Source organism: Malaclemys terrapin, chromosome 11, assembly GCF_027887155.1.
Source record: "Malaclemys terrapin pileata isolate rMalTer1 chromosome 11, rMalTer1.hap1, whole genome shotgun sequence".
Taxonomy (NCBI): domain Eukaryota; kingdom Metazoa; phylum Chordata; order Testudines; family Emydidae; genus Malaclemys; species Malaclemys terrapin.
In genome coordinates, this window is record NC_071515.1 from 10,665,304 (window position 1) to 10,685,462 (window position 20,159).

The following is a 20,159-nucleotide window of genomic DNA, read 5'->3' on the forward strand; positions in this document are numbered from 1 at the left end:
TGCATGCAATGTGGTCACCCTATCTCAAAAACGATATATTGAACTTGGAAAAGGTTCAGAGAAGGACAACAAAAATTATTAGGGGTATGGAATGACTGCCTATGAGGAGAGATTAATAAGACTGGGACTATTCAGCTTGGAAAAGAGATGACTAAGGGAGGATATGATAGAGGTGTATAAAATCATGAGTGGTATAGAGAAAGTAAATAAGGAAGTGTTTATTCCTTCTCATAACACAGGAACTAGGGGCCACCGAATGAAATTAATAGGCTTCAGGTTTAAAACAAACAAAAAAATATTTTTTCACACGACTCAGTCAACCTATGGAACTCTTTGCCAGAGGATGGTGTGAAGGCCAAGACTGTAGCAGGGTTTAAAAAAGAACTAGATAAATTCATGGAGGATAGGTCCATCAACAGCTATTAGCCAGGATGGGCAGGGATGGTGTCCCTAGCCTCTGTTTGCCAGAAGTTGGGAGTGGGTGACAGGGGATGGATCACTTGATGATTACCTGTTCTGTTCATTCCCTCTGGGGCACCTGGCATTGGCCACTGTCGGAAGACATGTTGATGGGCTAGATGGACCTTTGGTCTGACCCAATATGGCCGTTCTTATGTGTTTTGAACATCATACAGGGAAATCTTATAACTTCACATACAATGTTGCCACACACATATTTTACCAGGACAATACTGACCAGCAAATTATGTGTTTTCAAATATCTTACAAGGCATGCCTTATATAAAGATCATTACAATTGTGTGTAGGGTGTGAGTACAAGGGTGTTCACAGTAGGTTTGGAGCAGGAATACTGAAGTGGAAGAAAAGAGACTTAACAAAGCGTTACGAGAAACCTCTGAGTGGGAAAATGCATGGGGTTTCAAGTTCTCCATTGCTAAAACCAAAGGATAATAAGGAAGGTTCTGTTGGGGTTACTAGGCCTGCCTGAGCCAGAGTTCTTCCATGTTTAACTCTAATCGACCTTAACAACCAAGGACAGGAATTGGAATGTGTAAATAGCCAGTTAGCAATTACGACCTTGTTCATACTAGGTACCAAACAGTAATGATGAGGTTTGCATGTTTCTAGCTGGGGAAGGGGTAATAAACTAAGGGTAAACAGGACCAAATAACTGTTTAGGGAGAAGTTACTAACAAGCTAGATTTATAACCCTAGAATGATTTAGTTGCTTAAATGTATAAACATGCCTTCGGTAGAGAGGGGAGGGGGAGTAGAGGGAGGGTGGTAGAGAGGGGGGGCTTAGTTGTAAAATGTATAAAGAAGAGAGAAACTGTTTTTGCTGGTGTGCTCGATTTGAGACTTGCCTGTCTCCTTGCACCACTTTGAGATCTCAAATAAACTTTGATTGTTTCTCCACCCCGGTATGTTTATTGGCGTGAAGTACTCTGGGCACCGAACCCCACTGTTGCTGTCCTCGGGCCCCTGTGCCGGCAACAGTCTTGGCGTCCCTGGGTAGGCTTGAGGCTGAAATTTAGCCTTGCCCGGACCCCTCTAAGAGGTCGACGGATTGCGGCGACAACCGACGCCCAGCGCGCACCGGTGACTTCATCGGGGGCCTCGGCGGAGACGTGATTTGGTCGACCCCGGAGGGCACAACGGTGCAACGCGCTTGATTAGTGGAGAAACAGCTGTGGGCGACGGTGCAGAACCGGACCCTTGGATAAGGTAGGAACAGTCCAGTGCCCAGTGTCTCCCTAGAGTATGGGGCAGGGACAGAGTATTGCAGGCAGGGCAAGGTGTATGCCCTTAGAATGCATTCTGGTGAACTGGAAAGTGTTTGGATCGGATCCGTTGATTAAAAGTAAATTTAAAAGATTCTGTACAGTAGACTGGCCTCAATATCAGCTAGAGGACCAGGAAAGGTGGCCACCAGAGGGATCACTTAATTATAATACGATCCTTCAATTGCTTTTGTTTTGTCAGCGTACAGGTAAATGGAATGAACATATGTATGTACAGTTGTTTATGTTGTTAAGAGATAGATCAGATCTTTTGCAAAAGTGTAATTTGACTCCGACAGGTTCGGTAGTAACTACTGTTAGTCCTCAGAACCCTCCCCCGGTTGTAATGGCAGAGTCGGTGTCCCCTTCGGCTCCAACACCCCCACCGTATAAAGATAGGGTGCCTCAGGTCCCAGAGATTGCCCCCTTGGTGGGATTCTATCCATTGATTACTGAGACTCGGATAGCCCGTACTGGAACAGAAAATCGCCCAGCCACTACAATGCAGGTTTATACCCATGTGCCTTTTAACCCAGTGGACCTAGCAGCTTTTAAGGCACAGGCAGGGGAATTCTCTACGAATCCAAGCAAGTTTATCTCGGTCTTTGAAGGGTGTCTGGCTAGCCATAAGCCTGACTGGGATGACTGTAATGTCCTTATGCGGACCCTGCTGTCTGAGGTGGAGCGTAATCAGGTTGTGTCTAAGGCACGGGAGGAGGCACAGCTTAGACATGAGGCAAACGCAGCAAACATTCCTGTTGCTGCAGTTCAGGTCCCTACAGCAGACCCCCGGTGGAATCCCAACGTGCCGGCAGATCTCACCTGTCTCACTGTATACAAGGAGCTCCTATTACATAGTCTCCGACACTCAGCTATCCGACATAACAATTGGGCTAAGCCGTATGAGCTAGTACAGGAGCCAAAAGAGAGTCCGGTTGCTTTTCTGCAGCATATTCGGGATACTATCAGGCAAACTACTAATGCAAACCCCGATGATCAGGCTACTGAGGCAATTATGAAGGGTATCTTTATCAGCTGTGCCGCCCCTGATATTAAAAGGAAACTGCAGAAAAAGGAGGATTTGATGGGCATGACAATGGCACAGATTTTGGAAACTGCAAACAGGGCTTACAGCCTTAGGGAGGGAGAAAAGGAAAAGAGGCAAGTGAAAATGATGGTTGCAGCAGTACAGGCTGGTGGCAGGGGAAGATTTCAGGAAGGTGGAAGGGGCCGGGGAATGAGAGGATGTGGGCATGGGCGCCCTGGCTCACAGGAAAGGCGTCTGGGTCGCAACCAGTGTGCCATATGCCGAAAGGAGGGACATTGGAAAAATGAGTGCCCCGAAAGGGAAGGTACCCCTATGATGGCAGCGGAGGATCAAGAATAGGGGTGTCAGGGGAGACGGACTATCCTGCCCCCGGAACCCCAAGTAAAAATGCGGGTGGGAGATTCAGACATAGACTTTTTAATAGACTCTGGAGCTGCACGAACTGCTGTAAACCAACCCCTTCAGCTGCCTGTGGCAGATTCTCTCACTGTAGTGGGAGCCACAGGGAAAGGAACTAAGTGCCCAGTATATGCCCCAGCGGAATGTGCTTTGGGAAACAGAACTGTATCACACAAGCTGGTTTACCTCCCTGATTGTCCAATGCCACTATTGGGACGGGATCTGCTTTGTCGCTTAGGTGCCACCCTGCATTTCACTCAAGTGAAATAAGCCTCACCTTACCTCCAGAGAATGCCTGGATAATGACACTTGCAATTGAGCCCTCAGCCATGCAAGCCCCAGAGTGGAGTCAATGGGAGAAGCGGGTTTTTCCTCTGGTATGGGCATCAGGGATCCCAGGAAAGGCAGCCCATCATACTCCTATTACTGTTCAGCTCTTGCCAGGAAAAGGTCCAGTGCGAATTAAGCAGTATACAATCAAAAGGGAAGCCAGAGAGGGATTGCAGGAAACTATAGACCAGTTCCTAAAGTGCGGGGTACTTCGAGAATGCCAGTCAGCTTGGAACACTCCAATCTTGCCTGTACAAAAGCCCAATGGCACATACCGGCTGGTCCAGGACCTGAGAGCAGTTAATGAGCGGGTTAAGACTCTACACCCCCTTGTTCCAAATCCGTATACATTGTTGGCCTCTATAGGGGGGCAGTACACCCATTTTTCAGTCCTGGATTTAAAGGATGCTTTCTTCACGATTCCGGTTGACCTCCAGTCTCAGGAGATTTTCTCCTTCGAATGGGAGGACAAAAGGAGGGTTAGAAAGCAGCTTTGCTGGACAGTGCTGGCTCAGGGATTTAAAAATTCCCCCACCCTTTTCAGCCAGGCCCTGGGTAGAGACTTGGAGGAGTGGGACAACGAGGACGAAGTCCTCCTCCTGCAATATGTGGATGACTTGTTAATTGCTGCAGTGGGTCTAACCTCTTGCCTTAAAGCCACTGTGAGCCTCCTGGACTTTGTTGGACTTCGAGAATATCAAGTAGCACAGAGTAAGGCTCAGATTGCTCCCCCAATGGATGGAATCTGACAACGGAACACACTTCACATCCCAAGCCGTTCAGAAGATATCGGATGCCCTACAGATCCCCTGGAAGCTTCACACGCCATGGCGACCGCAGGCCAGTGGGGTAGCGGAGCGTACAAATCAGACACTTAAGCGGCACCTCTCAAAGGTTTGCCAAGAGACTTCCCTTAAGTGGCCTGATGCTTTGCCCCTTGTTCTGCTCCGCATTCGCGCTCTCCCTAAGGGCAGGTTAGGGCTCAGTCCCTTTGAGATTATGTTTGGAAGGGCATGGCCTATGAATGGTACACCGGTTCTGGCAGGGGAGTGGGAAATGGGGTGTGGCTTCTTATCTCAGTACATGTGCTCTCTGTCTGCTGTTCTCTGTTCTCTACACAGGTATACCAAAGATTTGCAACCTCTCCCGCTGGATGCCCCGATCCACTCCTTGCAGCCAGGCGATTCCGTACTCGTCCGGACCTGGAAGGACGAGCCTCTCCAAGAGAAGTGGAAGGGACCCTACACTGTCCTGCTGGTCTCCCATACAGCAGCAAAGGTTGAGGGACACAAAAACTGGATTCATCACTCTCGTCTGAAAGCAGTGCCTGCTCCTGAACGGTGGACCATCCAGCCTGCAGAGAAGACTGCCAGCGACGATTTGGGACTTAAGCTGTTATTCAGACGACAATAGTGTCTGCTGGGAATGCCCTGTGATCTCTTTGGACAGTCACAGCGCACTCCCTGCGAGACCTTTGAGCGTTGGTTGTGTTTGTTTTCACAGGACCGGCCTAACTTGGTGGCCTGGTCCCTTTTGTTTTTAATCTGCTTGCTATTGGTAATTGTTATTTTGTGGGTATTTGGGGAATTGTGATTGTTAGGCCATAGGGTCACCTGCCTAATCTGAGTTTAGATCCAGGGTCTGCCACAGTGGTGCTCTTTGCCATAGGAACACTCCTCTTGTTAACTCCCATTTCCCCCTCAGGCACATGCGGGATGGAAAGGAATCCCTACTAACTTAGAGACAAACACATATGAGTCCCTGAAGGTTTGCTTTGCCCAAGAGTTTAACCTCTCCAGCTGCTGGGTATGCTCCCAAATCCCACAGCATGCTGCAGGGTTACCCTGGAGGGTGGTTCCCCAGAATTAGTCAGATATCTGTTGGGGATGGTTCAGTAGGGGGAAAAATGCCTCAGGTACCCCCTTGTCACAGAACTGTACCATTGAGTCCCAGTATGCATTAAGGGACGACCCCTGGAAGCCGCAGGCCAACTCAACATATATCCCTTCCCCTATTAGGTTACGGCCAGTAGCCCCTGGGTTGGTGTGCTATCAACAGTTTAAGTCCAGCAATCACACCTGATTTTCTGGGAATAGCACCTGTCAGTATTATTTATCCCCTGACAGTGATGCTTCCATCCCTGTCTATGTTAACGGCAAATCCGACTCTACTGCCCGGTTCGGATCGTTTAATGACAGACAAGTGAATAGGTGGAGTAGCGGTTATAATGGCTTGGTAGGGAATGGCCACTCCTTTTATATTTGCGGTACCTCTGCCTATAAGAGGAAGACCAAAGACAGGGTAGGCCCACTGCTCAGTGAAGAGGGAGAAACAGTAACAGGAAACTTGGAAATGGCAGAGATGCTTAATGACTTCTTTGTTTCGGTCTTCACTGAGAAGTCTGAAGGAATGCCTAACATAGTGAATGCTAATGGGAAGGGGGTAGGTTTAGCAGATAAAATAAAAAAAAGAACAAGTTAAAAATCACTTAGAAAAGTTAGATGCCTGCAAGTCACCAGGGCCTGATGAAATGCATCCTAGAATACTCAAGGAGCTAATAGAGGAGGTATCTGAGCCTCTAGCTATTATCTTTGGAAAATTATGGGAGACGGGAGAGATTCCAGAAGACTGGAAAAGGGCAAATATAGTGCCCATCTATAAAAAGGGAAATAAAAACAACCCAGGAAACTACAGACCAGTTAGTTTAACTTCTGTGCCAGGGAAGATAATGGAGCAAGTAATTAAGGAAATAATCTGCAAACACTTGGAAGGTGGTAAGGTGATAGGGAACAGCCAGCATGGATTTGTGAAGAACAAATCATGTCAAACCAATCTGATAGCTTTCTTCGATAGGATAACGAGTCTTGTGGATAAGGGAGAAGCTGTGGATGTGGTATACCTAGACTTTAGTAAGGCATTTGATACAGTCTCGCATGATATTCTTATCGATAAACTGCGCAAATACAATTTAGATGGGGCTACTATAAGGTGGGTGCATAACTGGCTGGATAACCGTACTCAGAGAGTTGTTGTTAATGGTTCCCAATCCTGCTGGAAAGGTGTAACGAGTGGGGTACCGCAGGGGTCTGTTTTGGGACCGGCTCTGTTCAATATCTTCATCAACGACTTAGATATTGGCATAGAAAGTACGCTTATTAAGTTTGCGGATGATACCAAACTGGGAGGGATTGCAACTGCTTTGGAGGACAGGGTCATAATTCAAAATGATCTGGACAAATTGGAGAAATGGTCTGAATTAAACAGGATGAAGTTTAACAAAGACAAATGCAAAGTGCTCCACTTAGGAAGGAAAAATCAGTTTCACACATATAGAATGGGAAGAGACTGTCTAGGAAGGAGTACGGCAGAAAGGGATCTAGGGGTTATAGTGGACCACAAGCTATATATGAGTCAACAGTGTGATGCTGTTGCAAAAAAAGCAAACATGATCCTGGGATGTATTAACAGGTGTGTGGTGAGCAAGACACGAGAAGTCATTCTTCCGCTCTACTCTGCTCTGGTTAGGCCTCAGCTGGAGTATTGTGTCCAGTTCTGGGCGCCGCATTTTAAAAAAGATGTGGAGAAATTGGAAAGGGTCCAGAGAAGAGCAACAAGAATGATTAAAGGTCTAGAGAACATGACCTATGAAGGAAGGCTGAAAGAATTGGGTTTGTTTAGTTTGGAAAAGAGAAGACTGAGAGGGGACATGATAGCAGTTTTCAGGTATCTAAAAGGGTGTCATAAGGAGGAGGGAGAAAACTTGTTCACCTTAGCCTCTAAGGATAGAACCAGAAACAATGGGTTTAAACTGCAGCAAGGTTGGACATTAGGAAAACGTTCCTAACTGTCAGGGTGGTTAAACACTGGAATAAATTGCCTGGGGAGGTTGTGGAATCTCCATCTCTGGAGATATTTAAGAGTAGGTTAGATAAATGTCTATCAGGGATGGTCTAGACAGTATTTGGTCCTGCCATGCGGGCAGGGGACTGGACTCGATGACCTCTCGAGGTCCCTTCCAGTCCTAGAATCTATGAATCTATGAATCTATAAGTGGCTACCGCATCAGTGGTATGGAAGCTGTTATCTAGGATATCTTGCCCCTCCCCTTCGTGTCCTCCCTAAACTGCCCCCTGGCCGCGCCAGGCAGCATAGATCTTTGTATGCCACCCCAGAGCCCATTACAGAAGGAGACAGATTGGGTATGATCTTTCTCCCATCCTATGGGGTAGGACGACTGGCTCAATTTTATCGTAGGCTCTCTGTGTTTCTCACCAAGTATGCCAATGAGACCTTGGCCATAGAGAAAAGCCTTAACTCAGAGCTTTACCAGCTCCGGTTACTGTCCCTGCAAAATAGACAGGCCTTAGATTATGTTTTAGCCTCCCAGGGCGGTGTGTGTGTCCTTATTGGGAGTGCATGTTGTACTTATGTCCCAGAAAACTCACAGGACATTAACAAGCACGTCCTGTCGGCCAAACAGGCTTTTGATCAGTGGAAGGCTCAGGAAAGGGAACCCACAGATTTGATTCCCTTTGGAGTTGGTTGCCTAACCTGGGAGGACTGGGAAATAGCCTTGTGCATCTCCTCCTCACAGGTGTGGTACTGTGCGTGGTCACCCTCCTCCTGATTGCTTGTTTTAAATTGCTCCTCCGTAAGCTGTGTGCCCCCCGTTCCCCAGAAATCCCAGCATTCTCTCTCATTGAGAACCCCACCTCCATGGCACTCAATCATATCTTGTCTATAGAATATGAGAAAACTCAGCCAAAAGCTTGTTGAGTATTCTCAAAGGAGGGAACTGTTAGAGTTACTAGGCCTGCCTGAGTCAGAGTTCTTCCATGTTTTAACTCTGTCCTTCCATGTTTAACTCTGATCGACCTTAACAACCAAGGACAGGAATTGGAATGTGTAAATAGCCAGTTAGCAATTACGACCTTGTTCATACTAGGTACCAAACAGTAATAATGAGGTTTGCATGTTTCTAGCTGGGGAAGGGGTAATAAACTAAGGGTAAACAGGACCAAATAACTGTTTAGAGAGAAGTTACTAACAAGCTAGATTTATAGCCCTAGAATGATTTAGTTGCTTAAATGTATAAACATGCCTTTGGTAGAGAGGGGAGGGGGGTGGTAGAGAGGGGGAGGGGGGGGGCTTAGTTGTAAAATGTATAAAGAAGAGAGAAACTGTTTTTGCTGGTGTGCTCGATTTGAGACTTGCCTGTCTCCTTGCACCACTTTGAGATCTCAAATAAACTTTGATTGTTTCTCCACCCCGGTATGTTTATTGGCGTGAAGCACTCCGGGCACCGAACCCCACTGTTGCTGTCCTCGGGCCTCTGTGCCGGCAACAATATCATCCTTTTATAAATGCTATATTGTATGAAAATTGTTACATTGTTTACATCAATGTCTAAACCATGTGATGGGCAGTATCCCACACAGTCTAACCCAAAAGGGCTGGTTCTCCACCAGGTTCATCTTGCAAATAAAGTCAAAAGCCTTGGAGAAGTCATCCAGTGCCTCCCATTAAATACTGTAAAATAAAACATGGGGTGCAAAAAAGATTCACCATTGCCCTGCACCTTGTGCCGTCAAATAGTTAAAGTGTTGATAATGGAGGGGAGGTTTGTTGTGGTGCCGTTTATTAAAAAAAAAAAAAGTTCTGGCTTGGGTGGCTAACTTGAAACCCTACATTCCCATTATTTGCCTTTCACATCCTCCTGCCAATTATTGTGAATGTTACTGACATCAAAATCAAGGACCTACTTATAGATAAATATCTGCTCCCACTAAATCCATTTGAGAGCAAATATGTGAATTCTGTAAAGTTATGTTAATTTAAAAAAAATTAAACTTGAACATGTAATATGAGGGAAATGTCTGGTTTTGTGTTGTATGAGTAATTTGTACTCTTTTTGAATGCTACTCTACATTTGTTGTTTCAATATAACATCAGAACAAAGGGGCATATTCTCAGTTGGTGTGTATCAGCATAGCTCCAGTGATTTCCCCAGAGCTATGCCCATTCTATACCAGCTGAGAATATGGCCCATTGTTTTAAAAAAGTAGAAGCAAAAAAGCATTCTTCATCACAAGGTCGGGGAAATAACTCTTCCAGCAATAGGACTAAAATAAACCATGACATTCTAGGATTTTTTTCATAAGCATCATTACAGGGGTGTTTCTTTTGTGTGCTCGTCTGGTTGTTGTTTTTATGAGAGTCCTGGACTGGGAGTCAGGAGGTCTGTGTTTTATTCCTGGATCTGCCATTGATTCTCCGAGTTCATAGAATCATAGAATCATAGAATATCAGAGTTGGAAGGGACCTCAAGAGGTCATCTAGTCCAACCCCCTGCTCAAAGCAGGACCAATTCCCAGCTAAATCATCCCAGCCAGGGCTTTGTCAAGCCGGGCCTTAAAAACCTCCAAGGAAGGAGACTCCACCACCTCCCTAGGTAACGCATTCCAGTGTTTCACCACCCTCCTAGTGAAATAGTTTTTCCTGATATCCAACCTGGACCTCCCCCACTGCAACTTGAGACCATTGCTCCTTGTTCTGTCATCTGCCACCACTGAGAACAGCCGAGCTCCATCCTCTTTGGAACCCCCCTTCAGGTAGTTGAAGGCTGCTATCAAATCCCCCCTCATTCTTCTCTTCTGGAGACTAAACAATCCCAGTTCTCTCAGCCTCTCCTCATAAGTCATGTGCTCCAGACCCCTAATCATTTTTGTTGCCCTCCGCTGGACTCTTTCCAATTTTTCCACATCCTTCTTGTAGTGTGGGGACCAAAACTGGACACAGTATTCCAGATGAGGCCTCACCAATGTCGAATAAAGGGGAACGATCACGTTCCTCGATCTGCTGGCAATGCCCCTACTTATACAGCCCAAAATGCCGTTAGCCTTCTTGGCAACAAGAGCACACTGTTGACTCATATCCAGCTTCTCGTCCACTGTGACCCCTAGGTCCTTTTCAGCAGAACTGCTACCTAGCCATTCGGTCCCTAGTCTGTAGCAGTGCATGGGATTCTTCCGTCCTAAGTGCAGGACTCTGCACTTGTCCTTGTTGAACCTCATCAGGTTTTTTTCTGCCCAATCCTCTAATTTGTCTAGGTCCCTCTGTATCCGATCCCTACCCTCTAGTGTATCTACCACGCCTCCTAGTTTAGTGTCATCTGCAAACTTGCTGAGAGTGCAGTCCACACCATCCTCCAGATCATTAATAAAGATATTAAACAAAACCGGCCCCAGGACCGACCCTTGGGGCACTCCACTTGAAACCGGCTGCCAACTAGACATGGAGCCATTGATCACTACCCGTTGAGCCCGACGATCTAGCCAGCTTTCTATCCACCTTACAGTCCATTCATCCAGCCCATACTTCTTTAACTTGGTGGCAAGAATACTGTGGGAGACAGTATCAAAAGCTTTGCTAAAGTCAAGAAATAACACATCCACTGCTTTCCCCTCATCCACAGAGCCAGTTATCTCATCATAGAAGGCAATTAGGTTAGTCAGGCACGACTTCCCCTTCGTGAATCCATGCTGACTGTTCCTGATCACTTTCCTCTCCTCTAAATGTTTCATAATTGATTCCTTGAGGACCTGCTCCATGATTTTTCCAGGGACTGAGGTGAGGCTGACTGGCCTGTAGTTCCCCGGATCCTCCTTCTTCCCTTTTTTAAAGATGGGCACTACATTAGCCTTTTTCCAGTCATCTGGGACCTCCCCCGATCGCCATGAGTTTTCAAAAATAATGGCTAATGGCTCTGCAATCTCACCCGCCAACTCCTTTAGCACCCTCGGATGCAGCGCATCCGGCCCCATGGACTTGTGCACGTCCAGTTTTTCTAAATAGTCCCGAACCACTTCTTTCTCCACAGAGGGTTGGCCACCTTCTCCCCATGCTGTACTGCCCAGTGCAGCAATCTGGGAGCTGACCTTGTGCGTGAAGACAGAGGCAAAAAAATCATTGAGTACATTAGCTTTTTCCACATCCTCGGTCACTAGGTTGCCTCCCTCATTCAGTAAGGGGCCCACACTTTCCTTGATTTTCTTCTTGTTGCTAACATACCTGAAGAAACCCTTCTTGTTACTCTTAACATCTCTTGCTAATTGCAACTCCAAGTGTGATTTGGCCTTCCTGATTTCACTCCTGCACGCCTGAGCAATATTTTTATACTCCTCCCTGGTCATTTGTCCAATCTTCCACTCCTTATAAGCCTCTTTTTTGCGTTTAAGATCAGCAAGGATTTCACTGTTTAGCCAAGCTGGTCGCCTGCCATATTTACTATTCTTTCTACACATCGGGATGGTTTGTTCCTGCAACCTCAATAAGGATTCTTTAAAATACAGCCAGCTCTCCTGGACCCCTTTGCCCTTCATGTTATTCTCCCAGGGGATCCTGCCCATCTGTTCCCTGAGGGAGTTAGGCAAGTCACTCACTGTAAAATGTTCAGAAGTGGCCACTGGTTTCAAATGCCTTGATTTTTGGGTGCTCAGCTTGAGATGCCTTGTGGCATGGTCTTCAGAGACGCGGGGCACCTGACCTGCTGATTCCATTGCCTCCGCTTTGAGTGCTGGGTACTCAGCACTAAGGAAAATCAAAGTGTCTCTCTCAAAAACTGAGGTGTTCAGAATCATTGGCCTCTTTTGTCCTTAATCTTCCTGTACCTCTGTTCCCTTACCTGTAAAATTGGGGTATTCTGTGATCTATGGATGAAAAGGGCTAAGTATTATACACCCAGAGACAAAAGATACATGGGTAAAACTGCCCTTTACACGATCTTAACTTTCCTTTTGCCAGCCTGTGGCATAAGACTGGTGAATTCTTAATTTCAATGTTTAATTCTCTCCTTCCTGCCTGTGGCATTTTTTTTTCCTGATGTCTTCCCTCTGCTGGAGGAGTTGATAGGCTTTTGCTTTTTTCTGTAGAACAGGACATCATCTGTCACATAGCTAATTCCAAATATCACTCGTTTTTGAGGGGGGAAATAGCCTTTAAAATTAATTAGCTGGCAAAACACTTGTGCTAACATCAGTTCTTTTGGGCAAGGCTTGGAGCAGTGACTCCTGAAGAGAGAATGCCTGTGAGGGTGGCTTCCTGAAGACCAGGAGGTTAAAGGCAGAAGGACTGCAGCTGAAAGGAGTCCCTTATTCAGAATTCCAGCAGTGCAGTTAGTCTGTGAGGTTTTTTGAGTGTTGCTTTTTAATCTGAATATACAGGGATGGTGAATTCCCAACAGGGCAAAGTCAGTTGTCATAGGAACTGAGCACAGTTGCAGAGATTACTGGAGGAGTGAGGCTGCAGGCACTCCAAAGCCGGAGGAGGAGGAGGCGACAGGGGATTACATCCCAGGAGGAGCACCCTCTCACTAAACCCATTTACTGTGGGTTATCATAGGGGAGAGGATATTGCCCTTAATGTGGAAAAAACCCAAGTGTCTGGAGTCCGATATTTATCCACAGCACATGCAGTTCAGCACGCAGCTACACCCCACTGATATGTCTAACCACTTAGCTCAATGGACCACCCCTCTCGGAAGGAGAGGCTAGTTCAGACTCTACACAGGGTCAGTTCTTGGCTGCTCTGGTGACACTGCATCCAGGGATGTCCATTAGCATGTCGTGTTTATCATGATGTGGACGCTTGATAACTAGGAAATAGACTGAGGCAGACCCCCAGTTTATTTGTCACAGGCCACCAAACAGGTAATTGCCTCCAATCACCACCATCTGGGTCAAGACTAAATCAGTGAGTTAAAGGTGAAAGGCCGGTAGCCTATTTCCATCCCCCTGATTCGTCCTCTTCCCTGGTCTGTTGCCTCACTGTGTTTGAAGCCTCGAGGATGATTGAATGCGATGTTGTATTTTCACATATTGCAGGGTCGCTGGATGGAGTTGCAATAACTTATTTTGTAGCCATCAGCTAGCAGGTGAAAACATGGGGCCAGATCCTCAACTGGTTAGATCGGCATCGCTCCTTTCAAGTCAGCAGAGCTAGGCTACTTCACATCAACTGCGATCTGGCCTGTGATTCCTATTTCCTGTCTGTAAATGCTCCTACCAAAAAAGTCTTTAGGTGAAATCCTGATCTTTTTTCACTGTTTACTCAGTCTTTACTCAGGCAAAACTCCCACTGACTTCAGAGGGAGCTCAGCCTGAGTCAAGACTTCAGGCTTAGGCCCTGGGTGGATGTCTAGTAACCAGGGCTGGCTCTGGCTTTTTTGCCGCCCTAGGCAAAAAAGCCACCCGCCAAACCTGCCCCCCTCTCCCCTCACGCGGCAGGAGAGGGCGCCGAGCCCAGCCGCGGGCCCACAATCCCCGACCGGACAGAGCGCCGGGGGGAGGGCGGAGAGCCCCCGGCGGCCAGAGCACCGGGAGGAGGGCAGAGAGCCCAGCCGGGGCTCTCCACTCTGCCCGGCGGCCAGAGTGCCGGGAGCAGGGCAGAGAGCCCGGCCAGGGCTCTCTGCTCTCCCCGGTGGCCAGAGTGCCGGGGGGAGGGCGGAGAGCCCCCGGCGGCCAGAGCGCTGGGGGGAGGGCGGCAAGCCCGCTGTGGCTCTCTGCTCTCCCCGACTGGCCAGAGCGCCGGGGGGAGGTCGGCAAGCCCGGCCGGGGCCCCGCTCTCCCCCACCGGCCAGAGCGCCAGGGGGAGGGCGGCGAGCCCGCTGCGGCTCCGCTCTCTGGCCGGAGCGCCCCGCCACGCCGCCCCCCTCCAGGCGCCGCCCCAAGCACATGCTTGGTGGACTGGTGCCTGGAGCCGGCCCTGCTAGTAACAAACAGAATAGCTCTCTGGTCTTTAGGCCTTCACTGTGAATTGCAATACAGCAAAATAGGAATTCCACAGGCCCTATTTACATTTCAAATTAGTCATAGACAGCAAATAGTAACTTTTCTTCTTTCCTTATTCAAGGAATTTATTTAGGATATTTGCTTAGCTGAGAACTGCAAACTACTCAGTGCCTTCATTGTTGACTTATTTCCACCTTGGCAGTAATTAGCGTTGGTTACCTAGGAAACTGTTCTGCACCCTATTGAGATTCTTGACGGGAGCATTCTGTCTGAAATGTTGTGTTTTCCCAGTTTCACAAGCACACATACAGCTGATTTCTTCACCATGCTTTTCTTGTGTTTGCCTAAAATTTAGCAAAATTAGGAGGGGGTGGAGGGTGTTATTTAATTCTTTGTAACTATTTGCATCTTTCCTTAACCCTGTTTTAATTTCTGCTTGCAAACTGTCAGCCTGAATTCTCCTTCACTTTAATCCAAACCACTGTTAATTTCTTGTTGGTGGCATTGTGAATGCATATGCTATCTGATACAGCCTCTGTCTCTTTCCGTAGAAGATCAATTTCTTTCCTAACCTTCCCTCCTAACATCCCTCTCTTCCAGTTTCTTCCTAGAGCATTCATTGTGCCTTGCAGCAGATTAAATTTAAACTTCTGCACGTACCATAAACAGGTCATATTTGTATAGAAGCTACATGGAATAGTCCACTGGTACTGCAAGCTCAAGATCCATTTTCATCATACTAGTATAAGATAGACTTGTGGATAGAAAGAATAACCAGAGATGGTTCCTCTCTTATATGAGGAGCCTAAGACCGCTCACTGATGGCATCAGAGTGATCTGAAACGCTGCTTGCATATGGGAAGATCCACCTCCCAGCATCTGTGCTACATCCCTGCTTTTAAACAGTCTCTTGGAGGAAACCTTTCAGTGTCCCAGACCCCCAAGGGGTCTCACTCTTCCTTCAGGGTAGGCCACGTGAAGGGGTGCTGGAACAATTCATATCATATCATATTCATATCACTGAACCAAACTGTAAACCTTGTCTATGATGGAAACGCCAGGACTCTGAGACTAGGTCGCTTAACTCGGAACTGCCCTATACGGACTTCTCCAAAGACAAGGTCCAGCTGCAGCCGCTCCTGGCTTTCCTGCCCAAGGTGGTCTCACAGTTTCATACGGGCCAGGACATTTACTTACCTGTCTTTTTTCCAACGCTGCATAAGTCAGATGAGGACCACAGGTTGCATTCCCTAGATGTCAGGAGGGCGCTAGCCTTCTACATTGAAAGGACCAAGCCATTCCGCCATTTGACGCAATTGTTCGGCACGGTGACTGACAGGACGAAAGGTTGTCCAGTGTCCACTCAAAGAATTTCTTCTTATATCACTGCCTGCATACTTTGCTGTTACGATCAGGCAAAGGTGCCCCATCCAGCGATTGTAACCACTCACTCAACCAGAGCACAAGCCTCTTCAGCAGCTTTCCTAGCGCAGGTGCCTATTCAGGACATCTGTAGGGCGGCCACCTGCTCATCCATCCACATGTTCACATCCTATTACGCACTTATCCAGCAGGCACGGGACAATGCTGGCTTCGGTAAAGCAGTGCTGCAAGTCGCTAGACTGTGAACTCCGAGCCTACCTCCGTAGATACTGCTTGTGAGTCACCTAGAATGGAATCAACATGAGCATGCACTCAAAGAAGAAAAAATGGTTACCTACCTTTTCGTAACTGTTGTTCTTTGAGATGTGTTGCTCATGTCAATTCCATTACCCGACCTCCTACCTCTCTGTCAGAATTGTTGGCAAGAAGGAACTGAGAGGGCATAGGGTCGATGGTGCCTAACATACCAGCACATGGGCACAGCTCTCAAGGGAGCGCCACAACCAACCTTACGGATACCTTTAAGGCAAAAATCTCTGACAACTGTGCACGTGGGTGCGCACACACCTAGAATGGAATGAACATGAGCAACACATCTTGAAGAACAACAGTTACGAAAAGGTAGATAACCGTTTTTTTCTAGCCTAGCAGCACAGATCCCTGACTCAGTTGAGCTTTAATTTTGTTTTAAATGAATTTGAATGAAACAAAAGTGCTCCTGAAACATACCAGCACAGGAGACTGGAGTTCTGTGTTTCTATCTAGAGAGCAGCTACAATATCATTGGCAGCAGCCGTGCAGACTTCCTCACAGTGACCTGGCAATATGCTTCAATATGTATGAGAAGTGACAACTCTGAGGGTGAGAAGGAAGTTCAGTCCTCATGCCTATTAGTTCTTGGCCTCTCTGCTGAGACTGCCAGTTGTCAAGGTGGTTTTTTAAAGAGCCATCAGAAGGTAATTCATAATGTTGCATTCACTATTGAGTCCATGATGGAGGGCTATGTATTAACCAATGACATTGAGGTAACGCTATCGCAGTCCCTGTCTTCTGTACCCTCCATGCTCCATTTAGCTGTTTCATCTCTTCCTTAGCTAAATATATTCTGGACCCGATCCTCAGCTGGTGTACATCAGTGTAGCTGCATTGACTTCTTCTCAGTGCTTTTTTCTTTAGTGAGCCCATCGTTTCTGTTGACATGTTCTCAAAATTCAAACTTAGCAAGTTTACAAAGAGAAATTCTAAATCAACATCCCATCAGCGTGAGCATCCCTTCTCCTAATAAAAAAGGGAAGTGGCTGATTGAGAGGAAAACATTCTGAAGCTGAGTTTTCGCTGTTCCATTCAAGTAAAGTCACACACGAAGCTGGAATCTTTAGTGCCTTTGAGAAACTCATGTTCTGCATCACTCGGTACCTGTTGCTGTCATTTCAGTGTCGAAAAGTAGAGGAAGACAATGTGTTTCTAGTTAAACAGGTGTGTGTGGGGGGAATCTCTGAAGAAACAAAAGCTCTAACAGAAGCAAAGCTCCCATGATGCCTGGCATCCTGGCAGGAAGGATGTACTCTTCTTTGTCGTTGATATTTATCTTTCGTCTTCCTTGAACTTTCACTGAACCATGAGGAAATGATGAAGAGTCTCAGTAGCTACCCTCCAAGTATCTGACTTACCCACTGGATCGGCTATTTATAGGGTGCATTAGTACAAAAGTGTCTGTCCTTTTCCAGCAGTCGTTAACAGCAAAATCACTGTTCCTGATGAACTGCCTGTATCTCCCATGTCACCAAAAATATCCATCAGTGGAGTGCTGTGAAGTGAGACTTGCTTGATAAAAATCCTCGGAGGCAATTTATATATTTATTTGGGGGATGTCTGAAATTAAGCTTCCATTATTCAGAAGGGCAGTCTCTCTCTCTCTCTCTCTCTCTCTCTCTCTTTTCTCAGTATAATGCTTGCCTCTGGGAAATGGAATGAGAATAGGAACTGAGATGGTAGGAGCTACCTGCAGTCCTTTGGAGGATCCCTTCACTCTGTTGAGAACGATTAAATGCAAAGAAGTCTAAATTTATAGCAAGGAAGGTAACTTTTAATAGGGTTTCAGCTTATATTGCTGGGAACAGACCTGTGCTGGGTGGGAGATGGACAAAGAATGACCTATTAGGTCTTTCCTCTCTCCAACTTTTGTGCTTTGCTGATTATAATCCACAGTGCCAGCTGTGTATTCATCTCACTGTGTGCTAGTGTTTGCATCTGAAAAATTAATCTCTTGTGGTCTTTCCTTAAAATGTTATTCTGAAAATAGCTCCTCTTTTCTATCCTGTTTTCCCAGAATAAGGCATGCAGCAGCACCCGGAGTTGGTTCTCTGTGCAAACTTTCCCAGTACAGGGATTGATTTGAGCTAACAGCACAACTTCGTAAATGACTCAGTGATGTTACTTTCTTCAGCGAGGTAGTAAGTACTGAGAATTGCCACTTCATGAAAACTCCAGACAAAGTAGTTTCTTCCTGGGGTAAAACCTGTAAAGGGGTTAAAAAACAATAAAATGGGCCAGGATTTACTGGTCTGTGTTGACAACTGAGTACCTGGCTCTTTTATGCAGTGGAACCCAGGACACTATCCCCCCACACCCACAGATCCATGGGTATCTGTGAAGCTCCATGCTGCTCTTCACACCCACCAAGTCCCTTGAAGCCTGGATCTTTATTGGTGTCATTAATTTCCTACCCCGAAAAGGTAGGGGAAATACTACTGGTTAGGCAGGGGAACATGTAATACAGAATGGATGTTCCCTGGTCCCTGCATACCCAGTCTACTTATACAAAGTATCCCAGAGCCTTAACCATATGGCATTGTGATGGAGGGGCTACCAGAGGTTGCCAAGAAGCAGATAGACTGTGCAGTTGAGCTACCACTCCCCCATTCCTGTCTTTTCTGTGCAGTTCTTCCACTTTGCACTCTGTACATGCTTCAGAAGGGAAACCATGGGCTCCAAATCAACAATCCATATTCTCTAGTCAGTGGAAACAGCTATTTACACAGGTCAACTTTGGAAGATGAGTCACTCTCATAAACCCCCACACACAATATTGAGTAACATTGGTGAACGGTCAGTATTGCATTGCTATGGTTATGTAAGAGGTTGGGTGGCAAAATGGAGCATTGCCTGGTATATTCTGGATGCATTTTGGGACTGGCGTACTCTTCCATTGTCATTTACTGCTGGCTGCAGTCAGTAAAACTTTATTATTATCAGTTGCCCTTCTGGCTACCAGTCAAGAGGGGAGTAAATTATGTCAGTTATGAAGACCAACAATTGTGAGGGAAATATTCCTTGCCTGCAAGTGTCTTGATACCTCATTACATATGAAGTTTCTGCAGTAAAGAAATTAACATTGGCTTTGTCCCAGCATTTTTTTAGACTCAGGTGACTGTGGAAGACAGGCAGCCATATCTCTAGTTCTCAGAAGAAACTCAGTCTTGTTGAAGGAAAAACACGGAGAAAAAATGATTATTTTAGAAACCTTTTGGAATGTTCATTTAAACTTTAAAGGTGATAGTAGGTCAACTGTAAATCTAGTAGCCTGCATTACTTGCCCGCGAAAGCAGTTGCTGTAAAGTTATGTGCAGGGCATTGACTTAAATATACGCCCTCTCCACCTGCTCACCCATACTAAAGGAAATGATATCTGGTGTGCTATCATCCTTGCTCTCACTGGATGCTCCATGATATCATCATCGTTGGACACTGATGGGTTGCATTTAATTTGTAGTAAAGCAATTGGCATCCACAGCAACATTGAATTTTATGGGTACATAGTGGAAATGCTTGTATTGGTAAGACTCTGAGGGCAAGTCTGGGCCATGCATATAGTGGGCCTGAAACTGCAAGGCATTGAGTCTGCTATGATTTCAGTTGGCTTCAGTGCATGTGAGGGCACTCAGCACCATGTAGAATGGCCCTCAATGTCTGAAAGTAATTCCCACCTGCTGACAGGAATACCTGGAAAATACAGTGACTATGGCTGTAAGTAGAAAGGAATCTGGATGTTAATGAGCCAGGGAGTGTAGATAGATATGCAGATGTGAAACCCACAACTTTTCTCTGAATTTTATTTTATTGATTGATTGTATTTCGGTCACAGCTAGAAGCCCCAGTCAGGAACCATGACCCCACTGTGCTAGCTACTGTACTAACACAGAACAAAAAGACAGTCCCTGTCCCAAACTATTTACAATCTATGTATAAGACAAGAGGAAACAGCTGGATAGAGACAGATGGGGAAGTACAAAGAAACAATGAGACAATATTGGTCAGCACACGAGAAGCCAAATCATTCTCAAATATTTTGTAGGCCTCACGTGGCAAAGTCAAGTTTCAAGGAGGGTTTTGAAGGAGGATAATGAGTTAGTTTTGCAGATATTTATGGGAGCTCCTCCCAAGTATGAGGGGCTGCATGGCAGGAAACAT